The sequence below is a fragment of the Struthio camelus genome, chromosome 2 (genome assembly GCF_040807025.1).
Source record: "Struthio camelus isolate bStrCam1 chromosome 2, bStrCam1.hap1, whole genome shotgun sequence".
NCBI classification, from domain to species: domain Eukaryota; kingdom Metazoa; phylum Chordata; class Aves; order Struthioniformes; family Struthionidae; genus Struthio; species Struthio camelus.
The window spans coordinates 6,628,271-6,656,123 of record NC_090943.1 but is presented as its reverse complement, the minus strand read 5'-3'; the positions used below and the strand labels follow the sequence as shown (position 1 = coordinate 6,656,123).

The 27,853-nt window shown below is 47.9% G+C and overlaps 1 long non-coding RNA gene across 1 annotated transcript; it reads right to left on the bottom strand.

Moving 5' to 3' along the window:
• Positions 1–618: 618 nt before the first annotated feature.
• Positions 619–26,542, bottom strand: LOC138066265 (uncharacterized). The gene is made up of 3 exons (XR_011139507.1): positions 26,155–26,542; positions 6,718–6,842; positions 619–1,828 (listed from the first exon to the last, which is right to left on the bottom strand). It is a non-coding gene; the product is annotated as an uncharacterized lncRNA (long non-coding RNA).
• Between the last annotated feature and the right edge of the window lie 1,311 nt (positions 26,543–27,853).

Genomic DNA, 27,853 nt, shown 5'->3' with positions numbered 1-27,853 from the left:
AAAATGCTGGTCAAGGGGGATTTTAGCCTTTTTGCGTTGTGTTTCCCTGCCGTTACGAGCTGTGCCTCAGTTCATGGTGGTGTTCCCAGAGCCAGCTGGCTTGGCTCAACATAACCAGGCTGCATGGACCAGCGGAGCTTGGGCTCGGACCAGGCTTCAGTCATGCACCAGTTTCCCAACCAGGAAGGCCAGCTGGCTTGCTCCAGACTAGCGCCAGACTAACAGCCTCTGTGCAGACCGCATGGACGATGAGCCAGGTAACACCGCGGTGCTGTGAACAGCGCTCTCGCTTCAGGAGCACGTTCCCGGAGCAGGACTCCTGATCTGAGTCAAACCAGACATTGAAACCCCAAAGCCCGCAGTTTCTGGGCCTGTTTACCAAAGGGTTGCAGGTCCCAGACACGCAGAGCTGGATGTCAGGTTGATTGAAGGACTGGTGAAGGTCTGAGGAAGGGGAGAGAGCAGAGAAGCTCTGAGTTTTGCAAGCTATTTAGGAGAGTAGAAGAAGCTCCACTTAAAGAAACATCTGATCTTTCTGCATATGCAGTCTTCCTCTATCCCTCCAGCATCTGGATGGCACCTCAATGACCCAAGAAGAGAAGCTTCCCAAGAAATCTTGACCTTCTTAAACTTTTTAATCAAGTTTAAAAGTTGTACAAAGCACTGTCCCATAACTTCTCCTCTGCATATTTGTGGCAGGATTTCCAGTCACTTTTTCCTTTTCATTTTCGAGTGACTATTGACTTTGTGAGGCACTCATGCCCTATTTCTAGGAGTCTTCTCTTCTGGGCTAACTCGTGTCACAGTTCGGCTTCCTAGAGCACCTACTTGGTGACAGGGATCTTTGGGGGCTGCCAGGAGCATAGGTATGATTAGATTCATATCTATATTTTTTGTCAGCATAACATCACTGGGTGCACTTTATAGCATGTAAACCCAGCCCTCAGATTTTAAGCTCTGCAAAGTAGGGCTTATTAAAGTGGTCAGAACTGACTAGTGAGCTGGATCCACCAAAGACATTAAACATGCCACATTTAGTTATTTCATTCACTGGAAATATCTCATCAGCCTGTAATGCAGATCCACTTAAATCAACCCTTGAACCAAAGTTCAGGAGAGCAATATCCAGGAAAATAAAGAGAAGAAATTCCCACTTGTAACATGAGCAGCTGCTCCTGGCTTCTAAGATAAATTAGCACTCCATAACACAAGAAGCATGATGGGTCTCTAATGTCAAAATGCTGTCAGGGGACTGCAACCTATAAAAGGGGTTTTTTTCCTTTGGAAAAAAAATAAAAATCAAGTGGCCTTATTAGTATAAAATTCAAGGTCACCACACAGCAGGCATTTAGCCTTTTATCTATTTTGTTTAATTCTGACTAGGGTTTTCACACAACCACTGTGGGCAGAAGATGCGTGCACCGCGTGAGCCATCGACACGGAGTGTGCAGCAGAGCTCTGCATTTCGGCTACGCATTTGCCAATGCGTGCATGCTTTCCCTGAGCGTAGAGGGGCTGAAGAAGCAGTGACGGGGCAGGGACGAGATCCCATGGCTCATGGAGACCCCGCAGAGCCCAGAGCAGCATTGCACAGGGACACTATCTGCTCCACCGGTGTCATCAGGGGAAACATCAGAGCAGCAGAGCTCCAGCTTTGCAAACACTGAGCTGCCAAGTCTCACAAGTCAAGCGTGGGACGCCAGGCGCTGCGAGGTCTCCCACGGCTGCCCCACCAGCCAGCTGCACCTCGCACAGCTGGGGGCCGCCTGGGAGCACGCCATCGGGCAGTCTCCCACCACAGAATCCGTCAGGGACCTGCGTCTTGCTGCTGGAAAAAATAAACAGGGAAAACATCAGGGTAGGCAATGCAGGGGATAGAGGAATTCAGGGTGCGGCTCATCTGACACAGTGGGGATACCTACTCCTGAGCTAGTCAAGACACCTTCACTGTAAACTTCTCAGATTACAAGGTGAATTTACAAATCCCCTTTAAAATAAACAAGCAAACAAACAAACAACTGAGCCTAAATTCTTATTAGTCTTATTAGTTTTCTTCTCAGCAGCACACGTGGTTTTCAGCCCTGAAGGGCTTCGCTGCCAGCTCTGCCCCCTACCCTCAAACAGCCACTGAGGGAAGAGTTGCTGCTGACATTTGCTGTGTTAGAATTGGCCGTTGGGGCTGACCCCTCTAATTAGATTAGCAGGGGCCAGTGAATTCCCCCTCTGGTTTCCTCCTCGGGCTGAGAGCCAAGGCTGTCAGACCTACAGACCTTGCGCAGCCCCCACGGTATGTTGGGGGTTTCCTTGGCAGCTGTGTCCAGGGTAGCCTTGCCTGGCCTCTGTTTTGCACCATCAGAGATGCCAATGCATGGTGATATTTTGCACCTGGGACAAAATGGGGAAGAGCGTGTGAAGTACCTGCCTGAACCAAGCATAAAATGGCTCTATGGATTATTCTTGGCCCTTTCCCTTTGCTTTCTATGCATAGACCTCACATCACTTGATATTGAGTTTCCCAGGTATCACCTATTTCCTAGACTGAGTTTCCTCAAAATCACGAGATGAAGTCCATCACCACCAGGTGATGAACTACGCTGGATCCCCCGATTCCCAGCACTACGCCTTATCCCACAAATCCCATTCCCCTCTGAAGAATGTACTGTCAAAGAACATTAAACCATAACTCACAGAAGACCTTGAGGCTTTATCCCACTACTGCCAGTCGACCACCTGGGTGCTAAGTGACTTTGAAATTCAGGCCATTCTCTCCAGTCCCACAGGATAGGGAGGATTTAGGCACCTAAATTTTTACACCCGTACTTGAAAGAGGAACAGTGCTTGTGGACCATGGCTCAAAGAGACCTGGGACAGGGTCAGGGATGGAGAGAGAACAAGCTGGCCCTGACTCCCTGTCTAGTCTGGATCCCACTCCCAGACAGTAGCTCTTGGGGGAATGTCAGTTCCCCAAAACCACCCAGGATAGGTTTAGGGCTCAGAAGACAGCTGCTATGGAACGAAAAACAAGTTCCCTGCCTGGCCACAATGTGTCAGACAGGTAAGGGGAAAAGGGAGCTGCATCTAGCAAGAGAAGGGTGGCATCAGCATCTTTGCCCCATAGGTGAAGGTGGAGGAGAAGAGGAAGGATGCTTGCAAACCTCCTCCTTTTACGGGACTCTTAGTACATGCCTGGGCCTGGGCCTGGGCACCAGGAGATCGTTGGTTTGGGGCTCAGGGTGTCTATGACAGTCTGATCCTGACATCAAACATGCCGTTTTTCATGCGTTCATCTGGCTAAATGTTGCTGGCCACCTCAGAGCTCATCCCCAGGCTCCCTTTAGAGTCAGAGGAAATAAAGTCAAGGCAGCAAATGTAGCCTGTGATCAGAAAACCAACTCTTCCTTTCTCCAGCTGTATAATGGGAGCAATCATTCTGCGCTTCCCTGGGAAATGCCTCGGGGTACACAGTGGTCTCAGGGTGATTTTACCCCACTGTCAATGAACTAAGCAGGAGAACCAAGGCCTCCTTTCCCCATTTTTAAAGCAACATCCCCTTTAAACTAGTGGAAGAGGAAAGAAGCGGCTGACACCCAGCCAAACAATTTTTTCTGACACTTCATTCAGATCACAGAAGCAGAAATTGTGATGTAATACCTGCTATTTCTGGGCTAAATGATGCTGGACAGGTAAAAGGTAGTTGGGGAACAATGCAAGAAAAGAGCAGGGATGCTGGCGATGGGGAAAGAGAGAGGAAAAGTGTCCCTGCTCTCCCTCTGCCTGAGGAAATAATTTAATGTGACGAGTCGCCTCAAAGAGTTAAATCAGCCAGAGTATATTGTAAAAAGGCATTTTAGCCATTTCCATAGATAATGGTTAGGTCATGTCAAGATGCTGGCTTTCACGACGCTATCAAGGCATCCATAATTTAATGTTTAAAATGCAACCTTAGCAATACAATTAATACCGTTTTATTAGCCCACAGAGGCTTCGTGTAACTACTTAGAGCCATATAACACGAGCCCATCTCACAGCCCCATATAAATTCCTCTGCTAAGATAAACTTTTAGGTCTGCAGTTGCAGGCACTGAAAATCTGCAGAGCCAGCAGAAAGTAAATGGCTTTCCTGTTTGATAGAGTATCACTTTGGAGGAACGCACCTCTGGCTCCTCTGCAGAGAAATGTGCTGGTGCCAAGACCTTGGAGAAGAGGCAAGTACAGGACATACCTTGTGAACAGTACTAAATCATCCCTTCCTGCTTCCCACCCTCCCTCTTGCCATGTATCTCTTTCTGGCTCTTGCTCTCTCTTTCTCATACGCACACACACGTTTTCTCTCTCAAGGAGAGAGAAAGGAGCTGGAAAAGGAGCATTTGTGCATGTTGCACTGTACTTGCCTGCTTAGGGGTTCCCGTTGCTGCAGGGTCTCAAAACAGCTGCTCTACAAGCCCAGCCTTGCCATTTCAGACCCCAATATCTTGCCTACCCTGTAAGGCAGCCTAACTTTAGACACCTTCAGCTTCGATGTCTCCATATGAGCCAGTCATCCCAGCTGCCTTAATAGGCAACACAGAGTGTGAGGCATTTAGCGGGCATGATCTATACACCCTATATGGATGGAGAAGATCTCCAACCCCAAGGAGATGTCTCTTTTAGGAAGAGATGAACCCTGGACACTGCTTACTGTGTTTCCACTGATTAGCCTGATGTGTAGCTGTCTATATACAGTCAGCTGAATCCCGCTCTCAAAGTCTACCTCTGATATTTGAGGGAGGCACATGCAGAGCATGCAGGGATAGTGATAGTGCACTGCTGTGACTTCATCAGCAAGGGGGTCCCAGCCAAAAGGGCTGATGCAAAACACACGAAGTCACACTGAGAAAGAAACTTGATCTTTTTGACTCTTCGCAGTGCCCCACCAATGCCTCTCCTCTGCTCTGGGATCCTACCTGCTGGCCACAGCCAGGTCTAGTAGTATCTATGGCTGCTGCAAGGGTCTGGCAAAGGGGAGAGGCAGCAATGCTGGTCTAATGGAAAACCTTCACAGTCAGAAACGGTGAAGGGCAGCTGCATTACAGAGCAGGAACCATGAGATTCTAGCCAGTAGAATCCTTTTCATGGTCTTCAGCAGGCCATGAATCTCCAAAGCATACCTCAGGTTGCTCTGGCTTCATATCTCAGCGTCAGCCTGAAACTCTGCCCAAGGCAGCCAATTTATTTGCAGAGCCTTGAAGCGAACGTGCTTCTTCTGCTAGGCACATGTCTGCAGAGCTGCTCACCTGCAGACACAAGCTCCAAGCCAATTAGGCACATTAGAGTGGCATCAGGCCGGACTGAATGTGTCCTGCCTCCTGGGCCTTGCTTGCCTACCACAGCCTTGTTTAAACAATGGCCATTTCCACTCGGAGAGCAAGCAGAGACCTCAGAGGCATCTGAACAAACCAAATTTTCTGCTACTAGCTACTGCATAGCTTCGAAGCAGTCGCAGCGCCGCTCAAAGGCTCATTTGGGCCTGCTGGGTATCAGGAACCGCACACAGCAAAAGCAGGCCCTGCCTTGAGGCATTTCAAGGTCAATAAATGAAGAAGACAATGAGTAAAAGTGATAACAGACTTTTACTGAGGACAAGCATAAGGAGGAGGTAACTTACTCCTGACTTAGAGGGGCTGTGGAAGAGGTGAAAAAAAGGACTGAGATTTCACGGCCCCCAGAGCTATGCTTTCATTGTGAGCTGACCTCCCCACTGAAACCACCCCACTCCTTGCCCTCTCCTTGCAATATATATCTCCTAGATTGTTTGCTTGCCCCATTAGCAGCATAAAAAGCCAATCCTGGCACTGTTATCTCTGTGTTTTTCATATTCTACATACTTCTCTCCCTTAAACCATCATCTTCTGGAGTCAGATTAATCTCAGCTTTTGTGTTAAAAAATATTTTTCAAGCTTGCCTGGCTGCAGAGAGAAGTTGGGACCTGGGAATCGTAAAGACTTCCAAATACAGAGGGCAAATAAGTACCCTTACTTCCCCCACCGTATCTGCATTAATGATTTGTTACAGGTCAGGATCTTCCAGTAAACTGAGGAGTTTAGGGGACACAGTTCTGCATGCAGGTAATCATCACCTGTGTCTTTCACACACCCTTTTCACATGTGCAAAGACACTGGAGTGAAGGAGGAAAGGAAACTCACATCCGTGTCTTATGATTCCAGTGATGGAGATGCCCATTAAAAACAAAATGAGTACCTTACCCCCATATCCCTAAGGTTAGGGCCAGCCTTTCTTGTAATTCCGGTCTCCATTTCCTGTGCATTTTAATTACTTTCTCCATGCTTACGCAAACACACACAGTGAAGACAGACCAAGCTTCCCAAATCAGTTTAATGAACGTCCTCATCTGAGAGGACTGTCTTTTGTAATGACTGAGAGGGATGAAAAATATAACTCTCTAGCCTAGCTCCCCAAGAAGCTGCAGAGCCCCAAAGATATGAAAAACTGGAGCAATTCATCAGAAGCAGCAGGAGAGAAAAGATAATTAGAGACGGAGACGCAAAAAATGAAAAGCTGAGTATGGAGGGCACATTAGGGAGAAAAAGGAGATGAGCAGAAGGAGCCACAAGCCGAAATCTGTTGTGTGAGCCGTGAGACTCACTGAACACCTGCACAAGGAGGAGAAAGAGCTTTGCCTCCTGCATGCTGGCAAAAAAGGCTTCGGGGGAAATGCACCTTTCTTGTTTACAGTTTCTCTTCCAGAGAGAAATCTTCCTCCATTTCTTCCCCCACTCCATCTTCTCTTCCTTCCCACTTGCAAGCAGGCACTGTTGCTGGCTCGATGTTGGATTCAGGGCTGCCTGCATGGAACAGACGGAGAAAACGGTCAAACAGGCCCTGCTAACGTAGCAGCTGCTGTGCTGCCCCGGCGAGGAGCAGCAGACCTCCGGCACCCTTTGAGCTGGAGTACAAACAACCAGGCAGCTCCTGCCCTGAAGCACTTTCGGAAAAAAAGCCACGAGGAGGGAGGAAGATAATCCTTTTCTCCTTTTTTCTGCAAACAAACCCTTCGGGTTGTTTTTTGCACAGAAATACAAGGGCTCCCACAGAAGGAATCGGCGTTCTCTGCCCCAACATGCGACGCAGGGACCTGTTCCCACCGTCGCCAACCCTCTGCCCCAGGGGAAGCGCGAAGGTGCTTTACTGCCCCAGTTACATTCACCCTGTGCAGTGGCTTGCTGGCCAGATTTTTCCTTGTCTGCTTAAAGCCTGTAGAGCCTTTATACATCAGAGCAATAAATAACAGAGAAAGGCAGGCAGTGGAAGCAGGCTTCTAGGTTTTGCGTACTGCTAATGCCGGCATGAGTTCAGATCCTCGGTCTAAATGGACTAACACAGTCTGGATGTGACTGTTGTAATTAGGTCTCACTCCTCACTCCCTTCCCACAGACAGTAGGAGAACATCCTCCATCCAGGCAAGTGCAGCCGCACAAGGAGGAACCGGCTGCCCATAACCAACCAGGCACTGATCATTCCACCTTTTCACGTCATACGGGGAGCAATGTGTCCCCAGAGATATTTAAGCCAATATCAAAGTGATTCACAAAAGTGAGCGTGAGGCCCAGACTTCACCCCAGGCAAGGCCATCGCCACCGCTGCCTGGGCATTCCTGCGCTGTGACGTTCCTATCGGTCACTGCTTGGCTGTTAGGCCAAACCCAGGGCATGACAGCGAGACAGCTGAGGTGGGTCCTGTCCTCTTCCCTGCCCCACTTTAGCTTGTTGAGGTGTCAGGTGAAATCTCCTCCTAGAGAAAGACGCACTGAAATGCTCCTAGACATGATGAAAGGGGAACACGCACTAGGCATAAAGCAGCAGTGCAGCGTGGCAGGGCAGGAGCTTGGAAGGGCTTAGAAGGGCCTGCAAATAGGTCCCTTGCAGCATAAATCATCCCTGTATTTCCCCTGTCAGCAGAGCACACAGTATTTGTTCAGGTGATGGCCACACAGACCCTGAACTAGTAGACTCTCTCTTGCCAGAGAGAAACTGTGTTTTTTGTTATGGGTAATATTTAAGGCAAATCAGACTTTATTTTTTTTCCATTGCTCATGGAACTGTGCACGTTTGTCTTGCCAATGGCCTTGACTGCATAGCAAGAGCAGGATCCCAGGCAGAGCGTTTGCTCCTCTTGTAATTAAGATCAGGTAAACTGAGTTGGGTGGGAGATATTCATGCAAGAGGAAAGTTGGTTATACTGCTGCTCGTTCCCCAAAGGGAACCCTCTGCAGGTTTCAGATCCTGTCCTAGTGCTGGTTTCTGCTCTTCTGCCTGACTTTGCTGTAAATTCACAGTACAGCGGTATCCAGTTCTTTCTAGGAGAGACTTCATTTCTCAATGTCCAATCACTTTTAACACATGGTTTAACATTAATGGAAACACACTAAGTGGCATTAGGAAGTGGAAGAGGGGAACTGCTCTACAAGATCGTATCATTAATTGCCTCGCTGCTGCTTCTGTGCTTCCTATTCCTATGACATTCCTTTGAAGTCACAGTGGGATGCTCTGACATATCTGGTACATTAGGGAGCACTGAAAGGTTATTGCTTCCTAACTAAGTAAGAACAGAAGAATGGTTAATTCCTTTGGTCTGGTATCCATCATACAGCAGAGGTCAGTGATGTATATTGGGGAGGATGCTGAGCAGGACACATTATGGGAATGGTTAGCAGCAGGATGCCATACATCCTTCTTAAACACTCTGGAAGAGACGTGAACACGGGAGAAAAGATGGCTGTGGATTTGCTGTCACTCTAAGGAAATGGATGAGAATGCTTGATGGGACATATGTATGGACTTGCAGGTGCAGATTGGCTGCACTTTCCGTAGGATCCTGATGAGTACTTGCTGGATAGCATGTTTGATGCAGCTAGGTTTTTCAGTTACTTTAGCCATCTGTCTCCATGGCTGTACTGAAGCTTCTTGCTCATAGTATGCTAAGGGCTGTAATACAATCATGCTGCAGTGATGCTGCTGAAAGAGCTGCCATAACAACACCTTTATAGATTTGTGCTTCCATCTCCACTTAATGCACAAGAACATAGCGCAAACAGGCCAGAAAAAGCTTTACACAGGTATCTGAGGGAGCAGTAGCTGGAACAACATGTCAGGCTAACTGCTCTTATTTTACAGCCTGTATGAAACATCCTGGGGTCACTGAAAGGTGGCTGGCAGGATGATTTGAAATCTATTTGCTTATATCCATACTCCATTCCAGATAGATGGTCCCTGTCCCTAAGCAGATTGTCATCCTTGAGTAGGAAGAATGTCAGAGGAACTCCAAAAGTATCAGGCAGTTGGTTCAGGTCTGAATAGGCTTTGCACGGTCTGGATGTCCATTTGCAGTTCAGCCTGGGCTTTCGCGTGTCCTGGTTTTAGCTGGGGTTGGAAATACCCCAGAAATGACCTGTTTCTTCACCTTGGTACTCCTGCTTAGGGCTGAAAGAAGGAAGTGAGGAGAAATGCAGATGTTTTGAAGTACTACCAGAACTTAATTTTCAAGCCCCACAGAAGTGTCAGGTAAAATGTTCAGATGGAGTCCTCATCCCACTGGTCTTCCTCACATGAAGGAGGGCTTTGTTAAGGGATTAGTCTTCTGAAACAGGAATGGAGCTAATTTCCAGACAGATGGACTGCGTAGTGAGAGGAACCCAGATCCCTGTGCTCTGAGCAGAAGCATCAGGTAGTTCTTGCTGTAGGTGAAGCCTGACCTTCCTTCTAGGCTTAGACAAAAATTATGGAGCAGGCACATGGCTGCTTAGGCTGGAAAACTTGGGCACAGGATGGAGACATCTCCCTCAGCAGCCAGGAGGAACAGAGATACTCAGCTCTGCAAAGTCAAGCCCACAGTTACCCACTGCAATATAGATGTAGCCGTAGGGAAGCACAGGCTGGAGGTCAGATGAGGTAAATGCTGCACCAAAGGGACTTACTTAATCACTGGTTAGAAAGGGGTGTGGTAGGTTCTTCATCATCTAGTCATTATATTAAGACCAGTCCACCTCTGAGGAGCAGTCTTGTTTAGCTGCAAGCTACTGGTACTGCTGCAGGAATTGGCACTGGTGCAGTTCCCTGGGAGATCAAACACGACTGCTGCAACTGTCCACTTGGATCCACTCTCCTGCTGTGCAGCTGGTACTGAATAGTTTGGGAATGAACTTCAGTCAGATTTTCATGACCATACTTCCCTTTTTTTTCCAGAAAACATTTTCACTTCATGTTTATCCCCCCCGACTTCTTTTGGGAACAGATGGAGTGACAGAGAGAAGGTTGATGGAGTTCAAAAAAAAAAAAAATCTGTTTATGGATCCACAAGGCGTATGCTTTTGTACAGCTGGAAACAAAAGCCCACCTGATTTCAAAGGGAGCTTTGCCCACATATCAATTACAGGATCAGGCACTGAGATTTCAATAGAAGCTAGTAATTTCCCTCACTATGTCCTCCTCGCCACAAAACAAAAGTACCATGAGAGGTTACCTCTGCAGCTTAATGGCAATTTCTTCCCTATCTGGTGGAGCAGTTGGGATCCGGCGTAGGGCAAAGAACCTGAAACCAAACCATGCACTCTGGGAAATGAACACTAGTGGAAAGCCATCAGATGAACAGTCAAAGCACGTCACTGCCAGCATTGGGGGTCCCCACCACCACCACACAAGGAAGCTGCTGACATGAAGCCCATGCTCGGTGGCACCCTACAACCTTGCAGGATGGCCGCTTAAGCCTCAGGAAGTGCGCGATGATACTCGCTCAGGGACACAGATTCCAGATGTCCCTGGTATTTCAGAGCAAAGCTACAGCTGGGATACTGTCCTGGCAGCATCAGGGAAACAGGACGGGGTAACTCAGCTAGCTCAAATGTATTTGGCTGGTCTAAATGAGCAGAGCTCCACTGAGTTCAATTAGTTTCGGATTATGTCTGTCCCCTGAAGAAGCAGTATCTGTGACAGGACTGAACCCTTCCCAGAATGGGACTTAAGTCATTCAGCTCTGTGGAAGAACTGGACTCACCTCTAGTAACAAGCGAGGCAAAGATCTGTTCATTGAATTTTAGGATGCATTCACACACACGTGCATGCATTCACACATAATATTTATGTAAGTTTTGTCAGTTTCCATTTGGGAACATTGAGGGAATTTGATGGAGATCAAAATAATAAAGATTTATAGAAAGGACTCTAAAATTGTAAATAGAATTTACTAGAGAATAAGATTGTTTCTGTGGAATTTGTAAGTCCATCTTTTGCCCTTCAAGAGAAAATCATGCCCTGACCATAGAATTCTGTAGCTTGGTTTAAAAATACTACAGTAATTTTACTAATCCAACATAAATCTTTTAGAACTTTTCCTTAATAGTCTGGAAGGATTCATTGATAAAGTCCCCAATGAACCACATACCTCTTGCACTTTTTTATACTCCTATCAATATATACATTGATCTGTTCCCTCACAGACAGCTGAGCTGGTATTGCCTTGCATACTATCGCATTATTCAGACTGGCTTTTACACCACAGAAATACTGCTTCTCATTTCCCTCTACGTACTTTGGAGTTGAAAACCTCTCTCACAGGCTGATCCGGCTGGGTGCTGCAAGCAGGGCTGGGGGATCTCAGCATCCCATAGGAGATGCCTCCTGAGATCAGGGTCCCAGCACTCCCAGCATGGGGGAGAGGCGCTGACCTGATTCACCACCCTGATTTGCATGTGCGGTGTTAAGGGAAAACGCTGTACCCTATTAAATTAACAAACTAGCACATTCCATCAGCCAGTTCTCATGCCCTCAAGGCATCCTCTGGAGATTTCCATGACATGCCAATGAAACATTCAAACTACAAGACAGCCCAGTCACTTCCCATCCATTTTTTATGGTACCACGGAAACAAAAAGTGCCAGGCAATTCCTTGTTTAAGCTTTCAATAAATCACTCCACAACTGTAAGAGGGACATGCCTTCAGCACCCTTGCGTTTCACTTGGCTCCCCTGGGTTAAACAGGCTTTTGCCCTCCTTGCCATCTGTCCTCCATCACCTTGTGGCCTCTGCTCCCGGAGTGGCCAGAGGAGTTTGGGAGAGGGTTAGCTTTTTTTTAAGCCTCGTATTTGCAAACGTCTCTTGGCTCTCTGTTGCTGGAACCCGTCCTGTACACGTGCTGGGCTGAAGCAGTGCAAGAGCGCTAGATGGGAAGACAGCTTTGCAACATCTTAGCCAGCCAGCACAGAGACTGAGGGAATGGGACAGACCCAGTGACTCTGCTGCTGCAAAAGTCACCTTTTGTCCTGCCTCTGGGAATTCTCCCTCACCCATTTCTGGGCTTTGATATGTCCATCAGAGCAGACTTCTCTCTTTTCCTGTGTTGAAGCAGCTCTCTGCTCACTGCCAGTGTGTGGGGGTGTGGGTGCTTGCGCACACGTGCACAGCCTTTCCTGTTCTGCTCCAAATACCATCCTCCTGCAGAGGTCACGGGTGCATGACACTCCCCTGGGCCCATGCTCCTCTAACGCTTGTATTTATCGTATATATTGATGTGTGAGCAGGCACAGCAGCTGTCCTGGAAGATAGTGGACCCCTCAGCTTTCCACACACCACAGCAGGAAGCAGTTGGATGATTTCTACTCGGTTCTCGGGGTTAAGACCTACGTGCCTGCTCCAGCTCAAGTCTGACCATCCTCTATCCCAAGGCCTCATTAGCTTCGCCATCTCTGAGGCACTTGGGCCTATGGTGCCAGAAGCTGTGTTGCCAGCTTTCCCAGCATCTGGGGGTTTACTTAGGCCTAAAGGCAAAGTATCCAGTGGAAAATTCAGCTTTCGTTAAAAAAGAAAGGAAACAAAAAAAAAAAAAAATCCAAACCTATACTGGCTTTCCTGGCCTCAAGAGAAAGATGAAAACTGTAGCCCCCCGCACCCAGAATGCTAGAAAAACCCTTGAGCCATACTGGTAGAGAAGATCATTACCTGAATATTAAACCAATCTTGTGACTGGCTCCAAATTTGAAACTGTGGCAACTGGCCCAGAGGTTTCTAAGGGAGAAAACTGCTGGTAGAAGATGGTGTCTTCGCCAATATGTACCACAGCTCAGGCAGAAAGTTGCCTGTGACTTTATCATTGGTGTCCCCTGCATACCTCTGTCAGAGGGGAATGGGTGTACACAAAGGCACAGCAGCTGGTAGGTTGGTTTATCATGCTCTGTGCTTTGTTCCTCAATTTTTAGGTGTGTTTAGAGCCAGGACTTCAGCTTGGACTATGGTCAAGAGATGAATGAGACCTCTGGTTTGAAGCCAAATCTGTCTGAAAGCGTTGCTAAAGCATGTCTCTGTGTGTGGATGCTCGGCTAGACTGTCTGGCTGCCACCCAATTCTGATCAGCTCTCACTCGCTAGCAATTGCTGTATATCAGTGTCATCAAAAGCAATAGAAGTCAAGGGGGGGTGGAAAAAATGCCAAACCTTCCTTTGATTTCAGAGGGCTTTGGATCAGGACCTTCAGCATTTCACTTCAGCATTCACTGAGAGTGAAACCACGTCACGGTACACCTGAATGGGGATGAGGAAGAGACTTGGTGTTTGTGTCAGCGTATGCTGGCTTTGTTTGCCTTAGGTTCAGCCACCTTCACAAAGATCAGGGGTCAAAATGGGTATTAAGTTAAAAAGCTGCTGAATTGGTGAGCAGGTGACGTTTTGATTTGTAGCAGCTCTGTGTGGGGCAGCCCCACCACAGGTCTGAGGCAGGTATGAGGTATGGTGCGAGTGTAATAGCACCTCTTACAGGACAGGGTTAGGAGTGCCAATGTTAAATATTGTAGCCAAGCCTCATGACTTTCGTCATGACTTCTCATGACCTCATGACTTTCCTTGAATGGCCAGTATGGGAAGACCCACGCGCTAGTGCCGTAGGGTGTGGGCTGGCTGTATGAAATGTTGGGACCATACCAGGTCACACTAGGTCTGATGGTGACGATCAAGGGGAGTCCACGCTTGTCTGTTCCCCCAGCGATGAGACATCTACCTACTCTTGGAGGTCCAAGGCTGTGACTTTCCTCTGGGTTCAGGACCGTAACATCAAGACCAGACAGGACAGAAACCACGAAAAACTGTTACCACAGCTTAGGAGCAGAGGATGAGGCTGAACCGCATGGAGACTTCCTCAGGCTCAAGAGATCTGCACGGGCTCTTTGAAAATGATCTCACTGCTGTTGCCTGTAGACTGAGCCTGCATGGAGGAGGAGGTCCTAGGAACTACACAGCCACCAAGACCAAGACCAGTAGGTCTTCAGTTTCACCAATTAGGGGAGACAATGCTGCTGGGCTGGGAAGGAGAGGGAGACCACGGCTGGAAGGGCTCTATGTTAACACCTTTGCTCCTAGCAACCTTCTTCCCTGGGCACATTTCTGTGCTGGTGACTTAGGTTAAGCTTCCATTAAATTACTTTCATCAACGAATTGCCAGAATCTGCCTAGGTACTCATGGCAGGGTAGGATATGGGCCTTTGCCAGATGGGCCTGGCACGCACAGCAGCCGTTAGCTGCTTATGGGCACAGGCTTTATTAAACATTAATGGCTTCAGTTCTTCTCCAGCAGCTAATAATAAAAGGGATCATTTAGGTTTATTCTGACACAGATAAAGAGATTTAGGTTCATCTGGAAGCTGCTCAGTGGAGTTTCTTAAATGCTCATGGCTGTCTACACACAAGAAAATGCACTGCTTATAAGTTGAAAGCACCCATACAGCGGGTGAGCTGCACTCATTTTCCCCCATGAAATAGGGGGAAAAAAAATAAAATAACTTGCTAGGCAGTTCCTGATGGGATACCCCAGACATGTCAGGAAAGGGATCAGCACATAAGAGCGAGGCTCCTTCACACCCCAAACCCATCCTGCTGCTCTCCATCGGCCCGTTCCACTCACTGCTGGGCCAGGAGTTTACCTGCCTCCAGAAAGGGTCTGTTTGCTTTGGCACGCATCCACTTAAGCATTTGAAAAATGTTGCCTCGTTGCAGAGGTTTGAGGAGGAACGGGCCATTTCAAGAGTATTAAACCACAGCGTCTCAAAGTTGTTATCTGTTATTGACTGGCGACAAGGGTGTTGTGTCCCGGCACGCATCAGGCCAGCTCTCCCCGGCTTTCCTCGCAGACTGAGCGAAGAGCAGCCAGCGATGTTGTGCACCTGCCTGCGATACTTGCTGCTGGAGTGGGTTATTTTAAGTCCCCGCAACTCTGCCTTCAGCGTCCTCTTCCCCTTTTGTAGTTTCAACAGAAAACATCTGTGAACGGCTCATCACAATAAGCCCCAGCCAGTGTCTGATCTCATACGATAACGTGCTCTAATGAGGTTATAGCTCCCCTCCTGCCTTGCAAACATTTCGGAGTTGCTCAGGCTGAATTAGACGGGAGGTAATTAGAGTGACATGCTTTCATGCACAGAGAGAATAAAGGAACACAAATTTCCTGAATGGACAAGAGCAGCTTGGCCTCAGCTGAGTGAAATAACCAGGCAGTGATCTAATTCACTTTACTGTTAATAGATTGTTATCTGTGGAACCCTAGTGCAAACATGATAAGCTATAAAGAAATACAGATAAAAGCCAAAGCTCCAAGTGTTGCAGAGATGCACACTCAGCCCAATGCTGGTCTCGCTGGCCTTGGCCCAGCTTCAGTTTCTGCTCGTCCCTAGAGCTGGCTCGGGAGATAACACTCGAGTGGGGCTGTGCAATCAACTGGCTTCCCAAATTGCAAGATCATCTGGCTACAGTATCAGGCCAGGAATTCGCCTGGTGGAGTCCAAGCCAGAGCAGGCCGAGCTGGAGCCAAAACCACCCTTGGGCTCAGGCCTCGGGCTCTGGCTGCGGTGGCCTGCAGGAACCCTCCACCCAGCGTGAAGAGGGCTGCCGTGGCGGGAGGGGTGCTACCCAATGGGTTTGCACCCCTGGCAGACCGGGGGCCTGTATACAAGAAGTCAATCCTGACATACACCGGTGGAGGTGAGGTGCTTTGGTCGAGGTACTTTGGGTGGATTTGTGAGTGCACCAAGCCATCGGCAATCAACATCATTTCTGCTCTGTCCTCTCCTCTCTTCTTGTGTGGAGCTCTGCTGAGTTTATCCTCATTATCTTCAGCTAAACCAACCTGCCAGAACAGATTCTCCACACACCACTTGTGCCACCCAGGTGTGATCTCTGCTCTGGTTTTAGCTCTGCGTCCAGCTTCCCCAGCTCAAGGTAGGAGATGTCCCACTCTTCCAGCTCCCTTTTTCCAGGGCTAGCCCTGGCTGTTTGGGGGAAGGATGTGACCACTCTGAGCCCTGGAAATATGCTTCCAGTCCCAACAATGAGGATGATTTTCTGCGTGGCTGGGGTGATGCAGCAAGGGACTGCCAGGCCATGCTGGGATCGGCCCAAAAGCATGGCAAGTGGTGCAGCAGAGCAGCCACCTTCATCTCAGCCAAGTGCTGAAACCTCACCCTCACATCGCTCCTGTCTTCCCAAGAACCCCTGGACGCCTTCATAATGTACTGTGTCTTTTATCCGTTTTTTCTTTCCTCAGGCAAGAATGCTGTCAGCTTCCTAGACAGGTTTGGATGTGTCAAAAAACATAATCTCTTTGGCCAGATTTAGCCTACTTTTGGGAAGTGTGTGTACTCTGACAGCTTCACTGACAGCTTCCTTTGAGATGAGATAACCCTGGCCTTGCCTGCCCCATCTCTCCTCAGCCAGCCTCCAGCTCTTAGCAAAGCATAACTCAGCCCCTTATGGCCACGTAACGTACTCTTCCAGCTCACTCCAAACGTTGGCCACGGGTCTACCCGGTCAGGTATCCAGGATCTCCAGCTCTGCTCTTCTTTCTCTGTCTTAACAGGCAGCCGATGACTGCAAAGCCTTTCTCTGACTTTGGTCCATCTTGATAGTGACAGAGGATCACAATCCTGTCAGGTGAGAGTTTTTAACAGCTTCAACAAGAGGTGGGTTGAGACCCAAATCCTAGCTTTCATAACCACGTACAGTGAGTTTGTAGCCCACTGTGTGTATGTGTATTTCTACGGACTGTCCATACAGGATAAAGAATCCACGGATGCTTTCTGATCCATAACAATCCAACAATATTTACACAAAAAGGCTCTTTTTTTCTGTGAGATATCAGTCATACTGATTTTATCGTTCAGATTCCATGTTATTTTTTATGCTGCGCATTTGCTCTTAAGCAGTTTAGGAGAAAAAATTGGTTTCAAAATCAGAAACTGATTTCTCGTCATTGATGACAGAGGAAAAGACATAAACCAGCACCTCAGACATAAGAAAAGGTTTTTTTGAAAGACATATAGTTAGCTGTATATATGTATATATGTATACATATATGTATACATATATGTATATATGTTAGCTGACATATAGTTGACTGTAGGGGAGTGAGAAATTTCTGGCTAATTTACAAGGTGCTGTGTTTCCATATCAAAATGACAACATTCAGCAATGCTGTCATGGAGGGTGTGGAGAAACAAGTCTGTGGCCATTCAGGTGGCCTTGTCAGACAAAGATCTGATCCCACAGACAACCTATTCTCTGAGCTGAGAGTGCCATGACCTCACTGCTGGGTGGGTCCAGGCATGGGACCCCCCTCCTATTCCGGTCTATAGGATCACAGGATTGTTCAGGCTAGAAGTGGCTGTTCAGTGTCCTGCTCGAAGCGGGTCAGCTATGTGGTCAGATGCAGTTACTCAGATCTGAGGAGCTGCTGGATCCCCCAGTTCTCATTTCCCCACTTGTGTCGTGGCCTCTCTCATACCCTTTTACTCCTTCCTACCGCTTCGATGGCAAGGGCAGGATACATCCTTCCCATGCATTCGCATAGCCCTATCACCTCAACTGGGACCTCCACACAAGGCAAACGTTAGGTAACCCACATGTACTGCTTGGCCCCCTCCTCCGGCAGAGCAGCAGGGAGCCACATCTGCACACACCAAACATGGTAGACCATGAGAGCCAGCGTGTAGACACCCAGACGTCACCTGCTTTGGTAAACCAGGACATAGGACTGACATGCCTTGCAAACCGCCAAACCAGGCACAGTCCCTGGCCACCAAGCACTCACTCAGAGCCCAAGCGCAGTCCAACGTGTGGGCCAAGGACACCTCCCTGATGGGCAGTTTGAATGCAGCCACCCTGTTCTGAGGAGGAAGAGTCATGCTGGACATGCAAACTGTGCCGGTTAGTGCCCATGCCAGGGAGCGAGCCCCAGCCTGTTTTATTTAAGAGCACAGATGTAACCTCGGACGTTCTTCAATCCACTCTTTGCATCCTGCCTTTGAGTTAATGCCATGCCAGGCACAGGGAGAGCAGCCTGACTTTTCTTGTGAGCACCAAGCCCTGCCAAGAGGTTGAAGGAGCCACACGGCGGCTCTCATTCAGCTGGAGAGTTTACTGAAGGCAGCAATTTTCCAATTGCTTGAAGAGTTGTCATTAGATGGTTTAAGATGGCAGACTGCTAAATTGCTTTACGGCTAGAGCCAAGCAGCCTTCGACAGGGCACTCTGCTGTGAGAGTACGTGTGCACGGCAGTCCTTTGATTGGGAGAGAAAAAGAAACTCAAATTGTTTTGCTTTGAGAATCCTGCACTGCTGGGAAGGACCACAGCTTGCCGTGGGGATGAGGGAGAAGAGATGCAGGGATGGGAAAGACAGCATCCTGGAGCAAAGAGTCCCCAGATCCTTTTGCCACCTGGGGTCAACCCCACGGTCTTTGCATTATCCCCACGGGGCTGGCATTTTTCTCCTGGGACCGAAGGAGCTGGTATCTATTAGGGTCCTACAGAGACCATGAGAGAGCAGACAAGAGACTGTTCTGGTGGAAACGTCTCTTTGTCTGTGACGTCTCGAAGGGGGGAAGCGAGGGGAGGGCTGGGGCGGGGGGGGGGGTGGAGGGAGAGGTGAAGGGGGCCTCCTTACACACCAGTCAGTGCAAGGGAGCTTCTGGAGCCAGCAAGTAGAGGCCTGTTATGAACAAAAGCAGTTTGGCTTATGTGACCACATGTTACTGGTAGTGACACAGGCTGGGATCACATTGCTGTGTGCCTCTTCTTAGAGCAGCAGGCATGGCCATGTCCAGTCCCTTCCCTAAGATTTCCAATAACCTCCCTAGGAGAGTGCACTTCTCCTGAGTGCTGGAGCTGGAGCTTTCGCAAGGGAAAAGGGAAAACAGCTGTGAACACATCCACAATATGCCAACAAGGATGGCAAGCAAAGGATACCCATCCTGCCTTCAGCAGCACCCTCTTCCCCACCTGCAGGAACAGACAACCTGGAAATATTCTTCATTGCATGACTCCTCCTTCCATCCACCGCACCCACTCACTGTCTGTGTACTGTCTAGAGGTGCATGTCATGCCATGCTATCTGCAGCCCTTGCATAAATGCTGGCAGGTCCCATGTCAGGTCCCACCAGCTGTAGGAAGAGATAGTGGATTTATTTAGAAGTGGGGGTTTAGAACTGAGGGTTACTTCTGCCTGGGGTCTTCTGCTGTGATTCTTACAATTGCACCATCTCTACCAAACAGAGCCCACCAGAGTAGGTTTTATGTGAGGAAAGACTTGTTCTGGTTGTGTTTGAAGTCTCTCATGGTGGGTGTAACGGATGCAAGATGTCTGTGCTGGTTAGCGCTGGGGTCACTCTGCCGGCTGGGAATTGCACAGTGCTGCTGGAGCTGGTCTCACTCCTTCCTGAAGCGCTTAACCATCCAAAAGCTTTGTACTAGCCCAACACTCAGGAACCAACCAGTGATGGAGCCATAAGACGATAGTAAGGGCACAGGAGCCACGTCAAGAAGGGTCTGGTGAAGGAACGGCTGCTCACAGTGCTCATCAACAGTGAGGTACCTGTGACACCAAGCTGTGGAAGTAGCCTGACAATTCGACCACGGCCTCATTCATACCCTTCCAGTTCTCAGCCTGTTTGCTGCTTTAAGGAGAGACCCTTAGGTTCAACTGCAGTGCCGGTCCTGAAGGGGAGGGACTGCGCAGTGAAGACGCACCTGGCCCCTTCTTGTCTTTCCCCAGAAACTCTCTCTTCTCTCCTTAGCTGCTCTGTTTCCCTTAGTTCTCTGCCTTTATGGGTGCCTGCCAAGCATATTTTTCCAGTGGGCCCTCTGAATGCACACTGTCACCTCTGGAAAATTAAGATAAGTGACCTTCCTAAATTCTCATCAAAGGCCTTTACTTTTTTACTAGAGAAATCTTAGCGAGTCTTAGGGTTTGCTATTTTTCACAGTAAGCATGCGTGTGACAACCAGATAAAAGGCATCATTCTCAAACAAGATAATTCAGGTTAACCAGTGCAATGAGAAGGATGGAGCAACATCAAAGCACTCTGACATTTTGTCGTGTGACAGAGGTTTGAGCCGTTAGGTCATCTTGGGTTTCAAATATCCCAACTGTTAGACACACCCTGAAGGTCTGGCAGGATGTGGAAATTGAGGAATCCTGGTTTCCTATGCATCTGTGTGCCAGGATTTTGGTGCAGAAGGAGGTAAGCTTGAAAGATGCATATTTGAAAAGGTGAGTGTTGGTCCCACTTCGGGGCATGCATTAGGAGCCTCATCCATGTGGATCCTCTAGCGACAGTAAGGTGGGAAAGCACATTTCAGGCTTTCTTCTTCTCAGAACATTTAGGAGGAGACTATGGAACTCTTCTGCCAAATTTGGTCAAAATCATCAGGACAAACAGACATTTAGAGACATATGCATGCATATATATATATATTTATATTTATATTTATATTTATATTTATATTTATATTTATTTATTTATTTATTTATATCTATATTTATATATGTGATAGAGAATACTAAAAATGTAACTCCCTTAATGTTTTGAAAGCTAAATTTTTTCACTGAACAATTAGAAGATATCATGAGTTGAAAACATATGAAAACCCTCTGGCATAGTTCTTTGCTCTATTTTGGACTTATTCACCTGGGGATTCTTCTAGGATGTCTGCTAGGATATTAATCTCAGTACATCCGACATGGCGATGCTCTTAGTGCAGCAAAGAGAATGGGAAGAAATGACATTGACTTTCTATTTCTCATAAATCTGAAGCCATTGATGCTGGAACTACCTGGGTAAAATGCGCACTTCATGACTTTGGCTCTTAAATGTTATTTTCGTGAGTGATTGTCTCAGATTCATGCAATCTAAATCACAACCACTGGATCCTGTTGGCTGTGCCCTTGCACAGATCTAGAGCTGGCCATGGCAGCCTTGCGTGCAAGGACTGTGGTGATGTCCAGCCCTTCTGACGAGGGCCCAGACAAAACTAATTCCCTCTGAATTCTGCCTGAAGTGATGTGTAGGCTCCCAAGTTCCACTGGGAAATGGCATTTAGGATCTGAGTTATGTCACTGCTTCTGAAAAATATTTTCCATCAAGAAGGTGATGGTTGTGAAAAGCAAAGTGCTACAAACTCAGGGCCTAAGAGAAAAAACCTTTTGCATATGTTGCTGTAGCTGCCCAAAGATGATGGATAACACAGTGAGCTGAGCAGGAAGAGGACTGCAATAGCAGCAGCTTCCAGAAGCTGAATACCCAGCAGCAGAGTAATCTCAGAGGAACCAGAGGATTAGCTCACACATGCAATCTCCCCACCAGTGCAGGATTACTCTTCCATGTTTTCCCGTCATTTTACACTATCTGGTCCTAAATGTGCCAACGCTATTTTTTCCAGCCCTGGAGGGGGGCCCACAGCACAGGTGATGGGAAATGACACAGGTCTGCAGGGACCAGTCAGTAACAGAAGTGTGCATGAAGGCAGGGACTGTCATGCAGCATCCCGCCATCCGGCAGCTCAAGCTGCTCCTCACCAGCCCCTTACAGCAGCTGCCTACCACCTGGCAGCAGAGCCCAATGCACAGCTTCAATTAATGCACCGCATGGGGAGGTACTCACATCCTAATGTTTCATTCCTGTCACGCCAGAGAATGCAATAAGATTGGGAATGACAACAGCCTTAAGATGGTAATTGAGTGGGACTCTTTAGATGTTGTCCTGTTGGTAGGACCCTGGGGATCTCATTTTATACTCCAGCTCAGAGCCTAGAGCCGTGAATGCTGAAGATGAGAACTCCTTTCGAATAAAAATGCTACTCTAGTACTTCTGAGTAGTTTCTCACTGGACTTGACATTCTCATCTACTCACTGCCCCTGGCAAACTCCTCTTGTGGTGGCGCTTCATCTCCTGGCTCCACACAGGGAAATTAAAAAATCCCCATAATATATTTCTTTAATCTAGTCAGAACTCCAGCTGCACTGGGGTCTCTTGCAAAGGAAAGTTTGCATGGGTGAGGTCTCCAGCTCACCTCCTTTGGTGAAATAGCCTCTCCAGCTAGTCTCCTTGAAACACACAAATGAAGGGGGAGCAGGGGAAGAAACAAAGGAACAAAGAATAAAAAGCACAGCAGAGAAATGCTGTCTAATTACCATTGTTAAAGGGAAGAACAGGGAAACAGTTTGGCTGCTTCTCATCATTTTCAAAGGAGAAACTGATCGTTCCTATGGCAGACTGCGGATTTGGAGACAGGATGAGAAGAAACCGGAATAAGCTTGTGTCTTAGGCCACCTCAAACACTGCTGTCCTCCCGCCACGGCCTTTCCACCCAAAGCCATGCTAGAAGGAATTTGAAGGGGTCCTACCAAGCTGCCTGATGTCCACCCTCTCCAGGTCTCCTGCTGGTTTGCTTCAGCCAAGCTCAGTCTGTGCATGTTGGCCATGGATATAAACCTGTGCAAAGTGCTCCCCAGCTTGGATTTCAAACAAGAGGCTCACAAAGCACATTAGAGCTGTTGCAATTTAATTCTACTTGAATGAATGTTTTAAAACTCCAAGGTTAGATCAGGTCTGTGTTTGTGCCCTAGGAAGGTTTTTCCTGACAGGTCTATGAGAGCATCTCAGGCATGCTTTAATAAGATAAACAAGGACTCCCAAGTGCTCTTCCTTTGAACCAGGTGGTGTCTGTATCACAGCTACCCATAGAATCAGGCTGTTAAATGCTTATGGATGATTCAGGCAGTCACTGATCTAATGAAAAGAAAAGGACTCGGCCCCTCGTTTTGTTAGGTTTTCTTCCAAAATTTCTGCCAAAAAATACTATTCAGTAGCACCTCATTACTAAGCACTGCCTAACCTTTTCCCTAACCAAATTCCACTCTTCACACATTTTGAGTAAACTCTAGGAAACAGTTTGCAAGCTAGCCAGAGACTGAAAAACACAACACAAGGCTCTTCTATGAATACAGACTGAACAATGAGTTACTTTGGGGAAGGGTGGCTATATTCATTTGCTTTGTTTCCCTCTATTATTGCTGGCCAGCTCTAAATTTCAGAGATGCTACTGCCCTGCCCGATAAAGTGAAGGACTTCATGGACATATTAAAGCAGCTTGTCCATAGTCAGGGAGCAGACAATTGATTACATGTCAGAAAGGCACATACAGGGCAATTTTGCTCCTAGGCTTTGCTTCCATTTCTCAAAATGCCTGTTGCAGAGCAAAGAAATCAAAAGCAAGAGATAAGAATTTGCCTGCATGGTAGGAAGCTGCTTGGAATAGGCATAGTGTCTCTTCCTCTGTTTTTGCACAGAACTTCTCATTGGGTTCAGGGAGGAACAGAACAGGTCAATGCCTTACAACCAAGAGATATTTCTTATTGAAATATGGGATTCTATCAGAATATAATTTTTGGCTCAGAAACATGACTTTCAATGACATTCTCCTGTTTTTCACCAAGAAAAGTCAAAGGAAACATCTTGTTCTTTTTTTTCTCCAAACCACCATTTGTAAATTGTTGATGTTTTAGCTGAAAATGTTACCATTTATGTCAAAAATGTTGAAATCTTTCCCTCAGACCTGTCTAGCTTATGCCAGATTTTATTATTCTGTGAAGACATTCAAGTATGCTTGCTCCCAAGTCACCTTTTTCACACTGTATCAGAATGAAACTGAGATGCTGCAACTGCTTCCATTGACAGAAATCCCATTTCCAGGGACGGTATTAAAATAATAAACTTGCATGTTTGATACCACGGCCTTTCCTGTAAAGGCTGCCTGAGACAAGTCCTTACTACTTGCATTGCAGTGGAGGCTGAAGGTCACAGTGGGTTGCAGTGGCCCGTTGTGCTACGTGTTGAACAAGCACGCAAGAGGCAGCACTGCCAGCAAAGGGCACGCACGATCAGCAGAGGAGGAGAAGCACTGAGTAGAAACAGAAGCATGGAGAGGTGAAATGACTCACCCTAGGTCATACCAGAGGCCGGTGTCAGAGCCGGGAGTGGAACTGGCATTTCCAGATCCCCCGTCCAGAGGCAGCATGATGGATTGGGCTGCCTCATGGCTGTGTCAAAGGAGTGAATAAGAGAGGATGTCTTATTCAGGTGATAGCCCTGTCCGCAGAGACCAGGAGGACCTCTAACAGAGGTCCAGTGTTCTCGTACTTGTCCTGATAGGTCTTCTGGAGAAACCTTGATGGCTCATCCTCCAGCATCTCGTCTGTATTGTCCTTCAGCCCTTCACATCTCCTGGGGGCAGTCCTGCAAGCTTCTCCCACTTTCCTTCTGCCGGAAACCCCCTGGCTTGTGCATCCTGCTCTACACAGGGCACAGCTGGGGCAGATGCATCTGCAGGGTGAAGGTGATCGTGGAAAACCTGCACCATTACCTCCAGCCAACACGGCCTGGCCTCCAAAATCACAGGGCACGTGCCCTGGGGGGCTGGGCAACCCTGTCAGTCACACAATGCCTGGGTAACGCTGCTTGAGGTTACCTTTCGGAGACTCCCCTCTTGGCTCTTGGTTATCAGCAATGCTTTGGGCCCCATGCTATGGGGAAGGGTGTTACAGGGCACCAAGAACATGGTTTTCTTGCTGTGCAGCATGGGAACGTCCCTTCCTCAGCACTCACCCGCTCCAGCTGTGGGTCAGCCCTCTGCTGCGCCAGACACAGCACGAAAAGGACACCTCTGGCCCGTCTGTTCCTCGGGCCGCTGAGCACAACCCGCCTTCTGCACCTTCCTAGAATGAACAATAGACTTTTCTTCTCCATCCTGCAGCGACTGAGTGCACAGAAGAGGAGGATCAATATCTATCGACCATCACTATTTCCTTCATTTCCCCAGCCCCCATGATTATATATCTGCTTTCCTTTCCTAGCCTTCTTTCTTTGGCAGAAACTCACCTCATTTTCCCCCAAGAAAAGCTCCAGAATGGGGTTCCTCTCAGCTGGATCCAAATGACAAAGCTAAAGTTATGATATTATGGGAGATGTCTGCCTTCAGATGAGAGCTACGCTGAAAATGACATCTATCCTTGGAAATCTTGAGTTTCAGGGTAGAAAATAACTGAAGTGTTATAGCCAAAAATGCCCCTCTGATGCCTCAGGAGGCCCGTTCAGCACAGAAACAAAATATTTAGCACTGTCTGGCAAAATGTCTTGTTGCTTCCCCCGTGGAGAAGAGAGGATAGTGTCTCCCAGATGTCAGGGAGATGTCTGGCACCACCACAGATCTCACTCAATGCCCGGAGCCTGGCTGGACATCCCCATTTCCCTCTCAAAACACGTGCCCTCACCCCATGGGGAGCTACTTCAGAGAGCTAAGCCAGCAGGAAACTTCCCAAACAAGCAAATAGTTTCCTGCTGGTTTAGTTCCCTGAACCAGCCCACCCCAGGGTGAGTTGTTTGTCTGACGCTCTGCCAGGCAAGGAGCGCGGACATACACCTCGGGGGGAGGACTGGGCAAACAGGGTCAGGGCCGAACTGATCTGCACCAGCTTTATCACGAAGGAATGACTTCGTGAGCTGTCTGAGGGCTCGGTCCCCGCGGCAGAAGGGGCAAGGAGGACCCAAGGGATGCCGTGCAGCCAGTGCCAAATGACATTCACCCCTTCAGGGATCCAGCCTGAAGATACTGCCTACCCACAGGAAAGGGCTCCTCCACCTCCAGCCCCTTGGTACTGGCTGCTGAAAAACAAATAAACAGCTGCTAGTGAAGGACAGGGGGAAAAAGCAGAAGAGCGATACTCCACTTTCAAAGCAGGCAGCACCCCTCAGCCGCACAGGGGGCTGGAAGCAGTTTCGCAGAGCTAGCTACTCACGTCTCCGGCCATTCCTTCATTTACGGTCAAACGGCTTCAGCCGGTGGCTGTCCTCCTGGCGGATGCTGACCCATGCGCAGCTCAGCACTCCACGCTCCGGCACTGGGTATTACCAGCCCAGCAATGGTCCCCGGCATGGGAGCTGGCCACAAGGGTCCTGCAGTGATTTTTCCACCCAGCAAGAATGGGGTGGTGGTGCTCTCCTCCACAACCCCTCCAAAGTCAGCCTGCTTTAGCGCCTGTCCCTGGCAGAAGAACACTCAGGCACCACACAGGAATGTGGCAGATAAACAGCACATTAGGACGCTTGTGCAAAGCAGGCAATTTCTCAGGATCCGTGAACCGCTGGCTGAAGGCACATCTTGATTGCATCTTTTCAGATAAAAGCTTGGATCCGCTCCTCGTCTCCTTCCTTCTCCCCACCCCCAGTGTTTACAGCTCTCAGACTCTGATTTAGGTGGTTTACTGTGGCTTTCATCTAAGTGCATCAGCATTTTTAAATTAGTCACAGGTGACTCACAGGGTTACAAGAATAATGTTAAATTGCCAGACATACACAGCCCATATACTTTATTACCTCATTTTTGTATCTTCTTTATGGTTTGTGATAGCAATGACCTTACAGTCTGTGGCTGAAGAGCCAGTTAAACTTGTTCTCGGTCAAAATGGTAATTAAAAAATTCCTATAGGGTAGGAAGCAAACCTTTACTCTCCAGTATATTTCTCCTTCCAACAAAGCCCCTGAGCAAGGCTCAGAGAGGAACAGAAGACAATGTGCACAAAAGTCTCCAATGAACATGCTTATCAGCAGGCAGCGCTCAGTCAACTGCATTAATATTTTAAATAAATATGTATTAGGCTTAACGGGATACAACATATGTCAGAGCCAGAAAAATACAGCAGTTTCTCTTTGGCTTCCAAGCAATATTTGATCTGATTGAGAAGAAGAAGAAGAAGAGATAAATACATTTAGCAAATATTTTGTATTGTTCTTGTTTCAAATAAAGATGACAGCTTGACTATCTCCTTCCTTTTTTTTTTAATATCTGCTCCATTTCCTAATGTTACCACTGCCAAATTGGAGGAAGAGAGAATAGACAGGAAGGGAGAATACAGCATCTGAAGAAAATTTTGGGTAGGTTCCATGAAAATAAAATAGGAAAAATAAAATGGGGGGGGGGGGAAAGAAAATACAATTATTTGTGGGTGAGGTATGGGAGAGGGGTCGGTTTTGGTCTCCCCAAAAGCTGCAAGGATGTGCCATGCCCTGCCTATCACAGGGGCAGGCAGGCCCTCTTGCACTTCATTTACTCCTGAGCTCACCACTTGCCGAAGGGCAAAGTTACTGCGCCCATTTTAAAGATGAGGCACCAGGGAGTCAGAGGATGCACTAGTCTGCTTAACCCAAGTGTCTAATTAACTGATGAACCAGATCTCCCTAAAAAGGCACCTAAAATCGTGATACGGAGAGAGCCACCTCCAAGAACAGGTCCAGCCAGCCAAAGGCAGGCAGACAACAGTCACCCCCATGACTTTGCTGAGGACCAAGGCAAGCGGCCAGGTGCGACGTCTCAGCCTCCGGTTCCCGTGCCCAAAGCCCTAAGCTCTAAGCAGTAGAAATGCTGGATGTATCGCATCCGTTTCTTGCTCTCCTCCCACCTCTTTCAGATTCCTTTTTATTGGTGTCATTTACAGGTTA